This window comes from Pteropus alecto, unplaced genomic scaffold (assembly GCF_000325575.1).
Source record: "Pteropus alecto unplaced genomic scaffold, ASM32557v1 scaffold110, whole genome shotgun sequence".
Lineage (NCBI taxonomy): Eukaryota > Metazoa > Chordata > Mammalia > Chiroptera > Pteropodidae > Pteropus > Pteropus alecto.
This window is the reverse complement of record NW_006431920.1, coordinates 5,313,936-5,324,560: the sequence shown is the minus strand read 5'-3', so window position 1 is coordinate 5,324,560 and position 10,625 is coordinate 5,313,936.

The following is a 10,625-nucleotide window of genomic DNA, read 5'->3' as shown; positions in this document are numbered from 1 at the left end:
CTTTCCCTAATCTTTTCTCCCTCTGCAACCAGATAGACTTTACCAAGTCTGATCAGCATACTGCGCTGCTAAAATGCCAGGGCTTCCTGTGATTTTCACATAAAGACCAAAATTCTCTGTATTCTGTAGGCCCCCGCCTCCCTACTATTCCCTTTATTGGGTTCCCTCACCCAGATTTCCTGATTATATCCACACCTCCCAGCACAGGTTTTTCAGCTTATCGTATATTCTCCTTTGTAACATTTTTCCCAGGCGCAATTTTACATAGAACAATGTGACTCTTTAATATCACTCTAGACATTCACAGACAAGGACCACATCTGTTTCATTCTGCACTGTACTCCAAGGTCAAGTGCTGTGCCTGGCACATAGTTAATGGTTATGTCGAGTTAAGATAATGTTCAAGAAGTCTGTCTCATGCCCACCCCCTGCCTATACGTTCCTATCTTTGGCTGTTACCCATCCTTCCCCCTAAGCCGAAAATTCCCTCTTAAAAGAGGATTTGCTTATTATATTTTAAGAAAATCAGTTATGATGAGACAATATTAAGATCGATTAGCCTAGAGAATATGCAAGATGATCTAAAAATTTTACAAATTTGTAATCTGGCCCACAAATGTGTCTGCTTTCCAAACCCACAAAACGCATAATATATTTTTTTGTTTGAACGTCATATCTTATTCACAATAGGTGCTCAATAAAATGTACCATCTATGTGAATATCCATATGTGTATTTTTCATTTTTATTTAAACACTACACCAGCAATTATTCCCTGCTTAATACCAAAATACCCTAATAGTTAATGTACTTTTATAAATCCCATTTCAATTGTTTTATATTTCCCAGGCAACACGATCTCTATTACATCATTCACAATCAACTATAAAATAAACATCTTTTGTCATTAAGTCCAGTAGATGCAAAACACTAGGAAAATTTAAACAAATATTTTGATTTTGTTTACATATGTGCCACCAGCTGCCTCAGAAAAAATATACTTGGAGAAAAACAAAAATTACAGAAGAATACCATATTGTAAACACCTGGATTGAAATACTCAACAAAAAGCTAGAAAGTAAACACTGAAATATTAAACTCAATCATCTGGGAAAAACTCACTCCCAGTGTATTTGAGATATTGTTTAATTTTACATGAAAGAGACTGAGAGTAAGTGACAAACGAGAAAAGAGCAGATGAGAAGGAGAGGCTCAGAGGCTCACTGTTGTGGAACTGGCCTTGTCTCATCAGTGCAGGTGTTGGCAGGTTGTTGGAAAGTTTAGACCATTCTCAATACACAGAGTTTCTCTTCTCCCTACTCCCTCCTCAGCTTACAAGGAGGGTCAAGTTTGACCACACTCACTTTCCATCAGCAAGAAGCCGATTTGCTAAGTCAGTGCGAGGGACTTAATTCAGTTAAACACTTCCTGGGAGCCAAAGATGAGCTGAGTGCTGTGCTAAGCATCAGGAATAGAGATTAATGAAAGGGTTATTTCCTTTAGAGATCTATAATTTAGTGACAGCTGAAATATCTGTGAATGAGTGTGTACTATTGGGGACACATACTGGAATAAAGGTTAGTGCAAGACTAGTGATGGCTCAAAGGAGGGAACAATGAACTTTTGCACAGCTGGAGGAGCTTTTATATAGAAAAAATGATCGTTCAGTTAAGTCTTGGAGGATGCATAGAGTTTCTCCAATATTTAGGTAATGAAAGGTGAGTTGGCAAGTGTGAAAAGGGTTACAATGTGCATTTTAGACATTAAAAAAGTCATCATTGCAAAAACAGAGGGGTGTCTAGGACTACCCTGGGTCTACGGCAGCTCACAGGATCAAATGCTACTTGTACCTGAACTTGTTCCCCGGTTGCTGAACCACAACTACTACATGCACACAATGACACCTGGGTTATCTCCTCTGCTAACATGCATGCTCCATTGTTCTGTGGGACATCAAGTTCAAACCACAAGATCAAAGATAAAATTATTAAGAATTTCAAAATTATTAAGAATTTCAAATATTAAGAATGCGACAAGTGAGCATTACATCAAGCATGGGGTCTTTCTTACTGCAGGACCCTGTGCTGTTATGCAGGTTTCAAGCCCATAAAAATCACCTCAGAATTAGCACAGTTCTCAGTACAAAGCAGTGAGATATACTATCAACAAACATCCAGTTTCTCCCGCTTTTTTCCCCAAACTTTGTATTAATTGAACTTGGAACATGAACTCATTGTAGAAAGGGAAAGGGGAAAGTGGGCAGCAGTAGGAAGAAGCTGGGGCCAGAGGCAGGGCTCAGATTGTGCAAACTTTTATACAACATCTTGGAATTGGGTGTTTATCCTAAAAGTGAAGAAGTGCCTTTGAATGATTTCAAGCAGATGTCAAATTACCAGATTTGTAGATTAGGATATTCAATCTGGTTTTAATTTAGTGGGTAGATTTGATGCAAAAGAAATAGAAAGTAGGGAAACATGGTCTGAGCATTACAGGTGGGAGATCTTTTACCTCTGTCTCTGGTTGTAGAAATGATGGTGCCAGTTGACTCCTGCTCTGTGTTGTTTTGAATGAGCATGCCCTCTTTCTCACACTGGAGTGAAAGGTCCTTGGGAGTGGTGCTGCCTTTTAAATAGTAGATGCTTAATATATATTTCCCGTTAAACCAGGTTTGCCTTAGCTATTTGAGTAATCACATCAACATGTGGACTCACCTAGAGGTCTTAGTCTGAATTTAACTGAAATGACGTGTTATCATCAGGCAAATGGGTTTAGTAAGTTGATGTAGGCTGCCAGTGTTCAGCAATGCTCTTGAATGAATTTAAATGCCTGAATGGGATCTTTACACAGAAGAAAAAACTCATAAAGAAATCACTGTGTTTAGTCATAAATGCATTACAAATCAATCAGATGTTCATTGAAAAGGGAATTGCATTATAGTCTATTTGTAGAAAAGAGGAGAAGCTTGTAACATAAATATTTTAGGTAGCAACCCTTTATTATAATAGGATTGTGATGTCAAACTCGAGGGTGACAGGGGCTTCTAAAATGTAGTTTTTCAAGTGTGTTAGATTTATCTTGGAGTTTAAAAATTGCCCTTGCCTGAGTCTGACCACAACTGAATTAAAATCTCTGGGGGTAAGTCTTGGGCATCTGAATTTTTCCCAAGCTTTGTTGAGTTACAATTTACATACAATGAAATTCACCCATTTTTTTAAAAAATGATTTCTGTCCCTATAGCTGTGCTTTTTCCAGAATGCCATGTGCATATCAAAGAGTGTATAGTGTTTTGTGCCTAATTTCTTTCACATAACATAATATTCTTGAGATTTATCACATTGTTGAATGTTACAGTAGTTTATTCCTGTGTGTCATACGAAGACTATTGAGCAGTATTCTATAGTGTGGTTGTACCATAATTCTTTTCTTCATTCATTAGATGATGGGGCCAGCTGATTTTTTTAAAGATTCCCAGTTGACTATAAAGCATAGCAAGGTTTGAGAACCACTACCACAGAAGACCATAAATATGAATATTACTTTATATTTTACGAAATATTTTCACATGCCTCAGTGATTAGTATTTGTACTCAATTTAACATGGTATATGTGGAAGAAGTTAGAATTATGGCAACTGGACTATATGGCACACTATCTGACATCCATGAAAACTTTGGGTCATTGCTTAACAATGAATTTCTGTTTGATTTACCTAAAAATGTGTGTACTTTTCGAAGGCGTAGTGAATTAGTACCACACAATCCTGTTATCCCTGTTATCAATAAGGACTGAAAAGTTGGTGGGAGATTTATGAAAAAGAAATGACTCACATTCCAGATCATCTTCTGTTACCCATAAATGGAAAATTCTTGTCTCTAAAGAGAGAACAATTTTAGGACTCAAGATTATTAAACTATCTGACATGTACACATTTCTGAGCACTTGGAAGGCACTGTAAGAGCATTTCAGTATCCAAGTCCATAAATCATTATTTAGAACAATTTATAAGGGCACAGTCATTTCCTTCATAAGTGCTTGGGTGTGAAAGTCAATCTGTGCCTCTCTAGTCCTTAAAAAGCAATGGTTAGAAGCAATAAGAGCAGAAATGTTCTGGAAACTTCAACATCAAAATGAGTGTACTTGTCGGTGCATTTTTTAAAGAAAAAATAGATGCCAAAGATTCATTGAATTCATTAACAAGGAATCCAAGCAGGATAAAGCTTGTTCACCAAGCATAATTTCTGTAGGATTTTTTTTTTTAATTAAGTTTATTGGGGTAACATTGGTTAATAACATCATATAATTTTCAGGTGTACAAGATTGTAAGGTGACATCTGTGTACTCTTATTTATTGCATGCTCACCACCAGAAGTCTCATTTTCTTCTGTTACCACATATTTGACCCTTTTTACCCAATTTGCCCCCCTCACCTTCTTTCCTCCCTTGATAGCCATCATGCTGTTGTCTGTATCTATGATATGAGTTCATTTATTTTGTTAGTATGTTCGTTCCTTTTTGTTTTATATTCCACATGAGTGAAGTCATACGGTTTCTTTTCTTTTCCATCTAACTTATTTCACTTAGCATAATACTCTCAAGATCTATTCGTGTTGTTGCAAATGGCAATATTTTATCATTTCATGGCTGAGTGGCATTCCATTGTGTGTGTCTATGTATACATATTTTTAAGTGAGTTTCTGGGGTAGTTTAGTAGACGATGGTGATGTTGGATACATAATGCAACTGCATCCTAACAAAACAGCTGGGCACACTCAAGACTTCATGGGGACTTTTGCAAGAGATGTGCTTGCTTGAGAACAAAGGACTGAATTTGGCCTACGGAAATCAAAACACCATTTGAGGGAGTTTCTCTGAGTTCAGTCAAACTTGAACTTTTTTCTAAAACAGGAATGAAGTTATGTGATGATGAGCCACAATCAAGGATACCCTGAATTATGAGCAATTTTTACCGATGTTCTTAAATATCACAACGTCTCTCCAGCCTAAAAGTGACACCAGTGACAACTGAGCTCTTGAATTCAGGAAACAAAAATGTTGCCTGGAATTTTTAGTCTTTCTTGTCTGGCCCTTTAAAAAAATGTCCTTTTTAGGGTTGTTAGTTTTTTTTTTTTTTTTTTTTTTACTCTGGAAGTTAATAGGTGGAATCAGATTTGAATGGTTAAAAAAAAGTTAGAGAGACTTATTCCTCATCGCTTTGCAAGTCGTTTCGTTCAGCTCTTTGCAAAAGTTATTCCTTTTGGCAACTAAAGGAAAGCGGAGCATCCATTTCCCAGGAGATTTTTGTTCTGTTCTCTCAGCATATGTGCGCATGCAGAGATATCACTGAAGGACCCCCCTGGTTTCTGAGGATGTGCTAAATGTTGCAAAAACAGCAATGAGGTAATTCTAAAGTGAAAGTTGCATCTCCTGACAAACAGGAGGAAATGCTTAAAAAAGAATTACCACAGGAATTTAAAGAGAATCGGAATGAAGTGAAATGAAATTAAGAGAGGAAGTATTTTCTCATTTGCTTATGAAGAACTTAACTTTATTTCAAGGTACGTTAATTACACAGTTTAAGGTTTGTACACTGGATTGAATGGTGTCCTCCCCAAATTCACGTCCTTCTTGGAACCTCAGAAGGTGGCCTTATTTGGAAATGGGGTCATTGTAGCCAAAATTAGCTAAGATAAGGTCACATTGGGGTAGGATGGGTTATAAGTACCCTTATAAGAGGAGGACAAGGGACACAGAGACACAGACACAGAGGGGAGACGGCCTTGCGAAGACTGAGGTAGAGACTGAAATTAGGGAGCCACAAGCCAAGGAATGCCTGGGTCCCCACCCAGAAGGTGGAAGAAGCAGAGCCGCTGTCAGAGAATAAATTTCTGCTGTTTCAAGTCACCTAATTTCTGGTTCTCTGTTACAGTAACCTTAGGGATCTAATACAGCTTACTTCTGAATTTTTTGGTCGAAGCGAGAGAGGCTTTACCATTCTATAGACTCATGGTTTAGAGGTAGAAAAGTTTTAAGAAACAACGAAGGGAACAGCACCCCACTTCTGCCCACTCATGACTTCCTCACTGTTGCCATATGTTGTCATCTCTGAGCTAACAGGATCAGGATCACCTGGGGTATTGAAAATGCAGATTCCCAGCCCAGACACAAACCCGTCTGTTAAAAGTATCTTTGGCCAGAGCCAAGGGATCTACATTTTACTAAGTTCTTTATGTCATTCTCATGAATGCTAGAAGTTTGGATTCATTATTCCACAGAATCCTTTCTGTTATCACCTTTGAGAGATCATTGAACAAAAATTCATTAATTTTTTGAGGGCCAAAAAAGAGCATAATCCATCCCCAAGGTTGTACATAAGGCCAAGTGAAGTCCAAACATCGGAGAGTCATTGACCGCCCAGGGCCAGAATTTACCCACAGCACACATCCAAATGGCACTTTATTTCCTTCATGCTTCTCAGCCCATGCAGCAAGGTATGGCAGCAAGGGATCGGTCCTCTTACCTCTTAGAAAAACCATAGCAGCCCGAACTCGGAGAGGATGGAGGAGAAATATGGAACCTACAGAATGTAGAATTTGCTACCTGTATAATTTTCTTCTTTAATCTTTTAATAAAAATAAAATTTATACTCCTTCAAAATAGATTAAAAATCATTACTAAGTTCAAACTAGATTTTAAAAACTTACGGAAAGGAAAAAAACTCTTCTGAAGAGAAACAGCATTTAACAAGAGCTTTACATCACATAAATCTGAAATTACATTTATAATTAGCAAATGAAGCAGATAATTGGTTAGAGAATTTAAAATGGGAATTTTAATTCCCTCCTTTTATATTTTAGACTATTAGGAGCTTATATTTGCACTGTGCCGATTTAATTTATGCAAGCGAGGCAACTCATGTATGCTTTACATCAATATAGAAGTTTGTGATGATAATTATAGATTTGTCTCTTATTTCCTAAACCAATTGTTTTGAATTTTGAAAAGTTTAAAAAGTACAGAAACGACAAGAGAATCATATAGCAATTACCTATGCAGAGATGCAACATTATAAACTTTATAATATTTCTCTATAATGTTATTATGAACGAAATACATAGAGCATTATAGACAAAATTCTCTATAACATTATTGACAAAATTCTCTATGATTTTGACTATATGTTTGACCATAAGGCCTTCTTTATTTGCTTGTTGAGCTAATTTCCTTTCACTTCTGTAGAAGTAACCACCGTCTCATCTGTCTTTCTCTGTCACCCATATCTCCATGATTGTGTTTATGAATATGCATGTATATATATACTTTTATATGTATATGTATATTTGTATATGTATATGTATGATGTATATTTGTTTTTATCTCATTTAATTGCTAAATAGTACATTATCATTTGAATATAAAAGTTTCTTTTACGTATTTTTCAAATAATGGATTATTTATTTTTTATTTATTTATATTGATGTATCATAGTTTTTCTAAAAATATTATGGATATCTGTTTTTTAATTATGTTTTATAAAGGATATTATTGGTATAAGCACATTACTGATTTTTTAGGTTAATCTTCTATCCAGTAACCATGCACATATAAGTCTTAATATTTTTTTCTGTAGAATATTTTGGGCTTTCTACCTAGGCAATCATATCACCTGCATATAAAAGTAGTTTTTCTCATTCTTTCTCTGTATTGCTTATTGAACGACATAGGACATCTAGAAAAGAAAGATGATATCAGGGTTACAATAGGGTTATAGTGTCCCTGACACTAATAGGAATAATTTTGATCTTACAAAAGTAAGCATAATGATCATTAGAAACAGGACTTCCTCCTTGTAAGTTACTCTTATGTATAATCTTCAGAGCTAGGCCAATGGGAGGAAAAAAATCTTAGGTCTTAAATGGCCTAACTTTTTAATGGTTATTGATCTATTAGAGCCTTCTACCTATTATTTTTAACAGCTTTATTGAGGTACAATTTATATACCATAAAATTCAATGTAAAAGTTAATGAATTTTAGTAAATTTATGGAGTTTGCAATTATCACCATAACCCAAATTTAGAATACCTCCATCACACCCAAAAGATCCTTTGTGCCTATGTGCTGTCATTTCTCATTCCCATCTCAGCCCTAAGTAACCTCTAATTTATTTTCTGTTTGACAGATATTTATATTTTCTGAACATTTCACATAGATGGAATCACACAAATGTAGTCTTTTACATTTAGCTTTTTTTTCACTTAGCATAATGTTTTTGAGGTTCATTAATGTGATATCATGTATCAATAGTTCACTTATTTTTAAATTTTATTATTTATTATCTTTTTTCTTGAGTTTTTAAATGTATAGTTCTTCCTATATTTCATTTTGTGTTTTCAAATGTATTGATAAATTTGTTTAAATTATGATTCTCTTATAATTATGTAAATTTTTTATCATTATGGCTATTTTTCATTCCAAGTATACTTTTACTTATGTTTGCTCCTTTTTTTTTTTGAAGAACCTGACCAGAAAATAATTGTAATGTTTTTGAAATAACCAGGTCTTGGTTTTATTGATTATATCGATTCCATTTGTTTTATTTTTTACTCTTTGTTTCTTTTTATTCATTTATATTCCACAGGTTTTATTCTGTTGATCTTTGCTAATTTCTTCCATGAAATAATATATTTCACTTATTTTCAGTAGTTTTTTTTTAAGATTTATTTAAGGCTATCACGTATTTTTCTCCGTTTAGCACTACTATTTAAGTGTGCCCCGCTTTTTTATTATGACATTTTTATTATGATTTATTTATAAATATTTCATATTTTTTAAGTATGTACCTTGTTATCATATGTTTATAGTTTCTTTTTTTCTCCTGACCCCGCAACTGATGACATAATAGCTATGCTAAATTTGATATTTGTCAATCTCTTGCATTTAATTATATTTTTAATACATATTTTTTCCCCCTAAACCTGCAGCTATATTCCATTGCATTGCATTGATATAACACTATTTATCTTCTTTTTTTGGGGGGGACACTTAGATTGTTTACAAATATTTCTATTATAAGTAATGCCTCTGCAGACATTCTTGTACATTTCTCCTTATACATGCTTTAAAAGATTTTCAAGAAGGTAGAAGAGCTTTATTTCTAAATCACAGGGCATACGCATCTTCAGCACCACTGCAGACCAGCATTTCAACCAAAAGGAAAAGAGTACAATAGCATAGAGAGGAGGAAGCTTCATAATTCTCTGTCTGAAATCAAGTCGTGTGGCCGCCACTAGCACAAGTGTAGCTGCAAAATGTGTCTCTAGCTCGAAACCATGTGCATAACCAAAACTTAGAGGAATTCAATCTCTGTCGCCAAAAGCATATAGAGGAAGGGAGAATATATTCTAGAAGATAGTAAGAGCTCCTCCCAAAGTTTATGCCTCTGTATGTCCAAGAAACTGTGCATCTCTACTTCCCACACGAGCACTCACTTTTCCAAGGAAGATGACCCCAAAGTGCCTCCCTGACCAAGGGCAGAGCCTACTGGACTTGTCTCTTCCCATACCTCATGATTAACGATAGTAAGACTAGGAACACCTATGTTTAAGTAAAGCAGATAAACTGTAAAGTGTTTTGATATCTCTCATTTTCTGGGGGTGGAGTTTTTCTAGTCCTTATTGTTCTGAGAGAGAAGTCTTCATAACTTCTAGGCACCTGGGTACCTCTGTACAAAGATCTGTGGCTCATACTCATCTTTCTCCATGAGACTTAACACCCAACCCCCAGCTACTGAAATCTGTTCAGCATCTGGATTCTCTCACAATTCCTCAATTTTAGCTCACACGTGTACCCTTGACTTTGAGTCCTTGGTTTGTATCTGGCATGTGGAGATTCTTTCTTTCTCTGAGTTCACAAAATACTAAATTTTTGTCACAGTTATATTTATTCTCCATTTTGATGTGTTCTAGTGAAATGGAGATCTCTCACTGTAGTTCATTCTGCTAAACTGGAAGTTTATTATATCTTTTTTTGTACATTCTTCTACATGTAGATGACGAAAACTTTTTAAATCTAGTTTGTTCCAATTCTTCATTTTTTTTAGCCTGCTAGTTAATGACATTTAAAGGATACCGAAGATCTCTAATGAAAGGAATTGGAGGTAATTTTGAACAAAAATAAATCATAACATTTTTAATTTTAAATCTTTTATAAAATTTTAAGTTATATAAAGCTTAATTATGGATTTAATTAAATCTATAGAATTTAGGTTTTAATTTTTAGGTTTACTGTCTTTTAATAATTTTTATAATTTGATCATTATGAATAGATACTAGAAAGTGAACTCCATCTTCATTTTTTGAGATTTATATACAGTATTACAGTAGTATTTTTATGTAAAAGAAGTTTTACTTCTCAAACGTCGTCCTGCCTGTTAAAGGATGCTATTAATATCAGGGCTTACTGAGATCTGAAATCATTTATTTTATTTGATTGTCTACTCAGAATATATTGAAGAATATCTGAAAAGAAATTTTAGTGGAACACATATATGTTCCATGACAATATCTCAGGAAAATATATGTCCTTCTTATAAGAGAGGGGGATATAATTTTATATATATTGTATGTGTT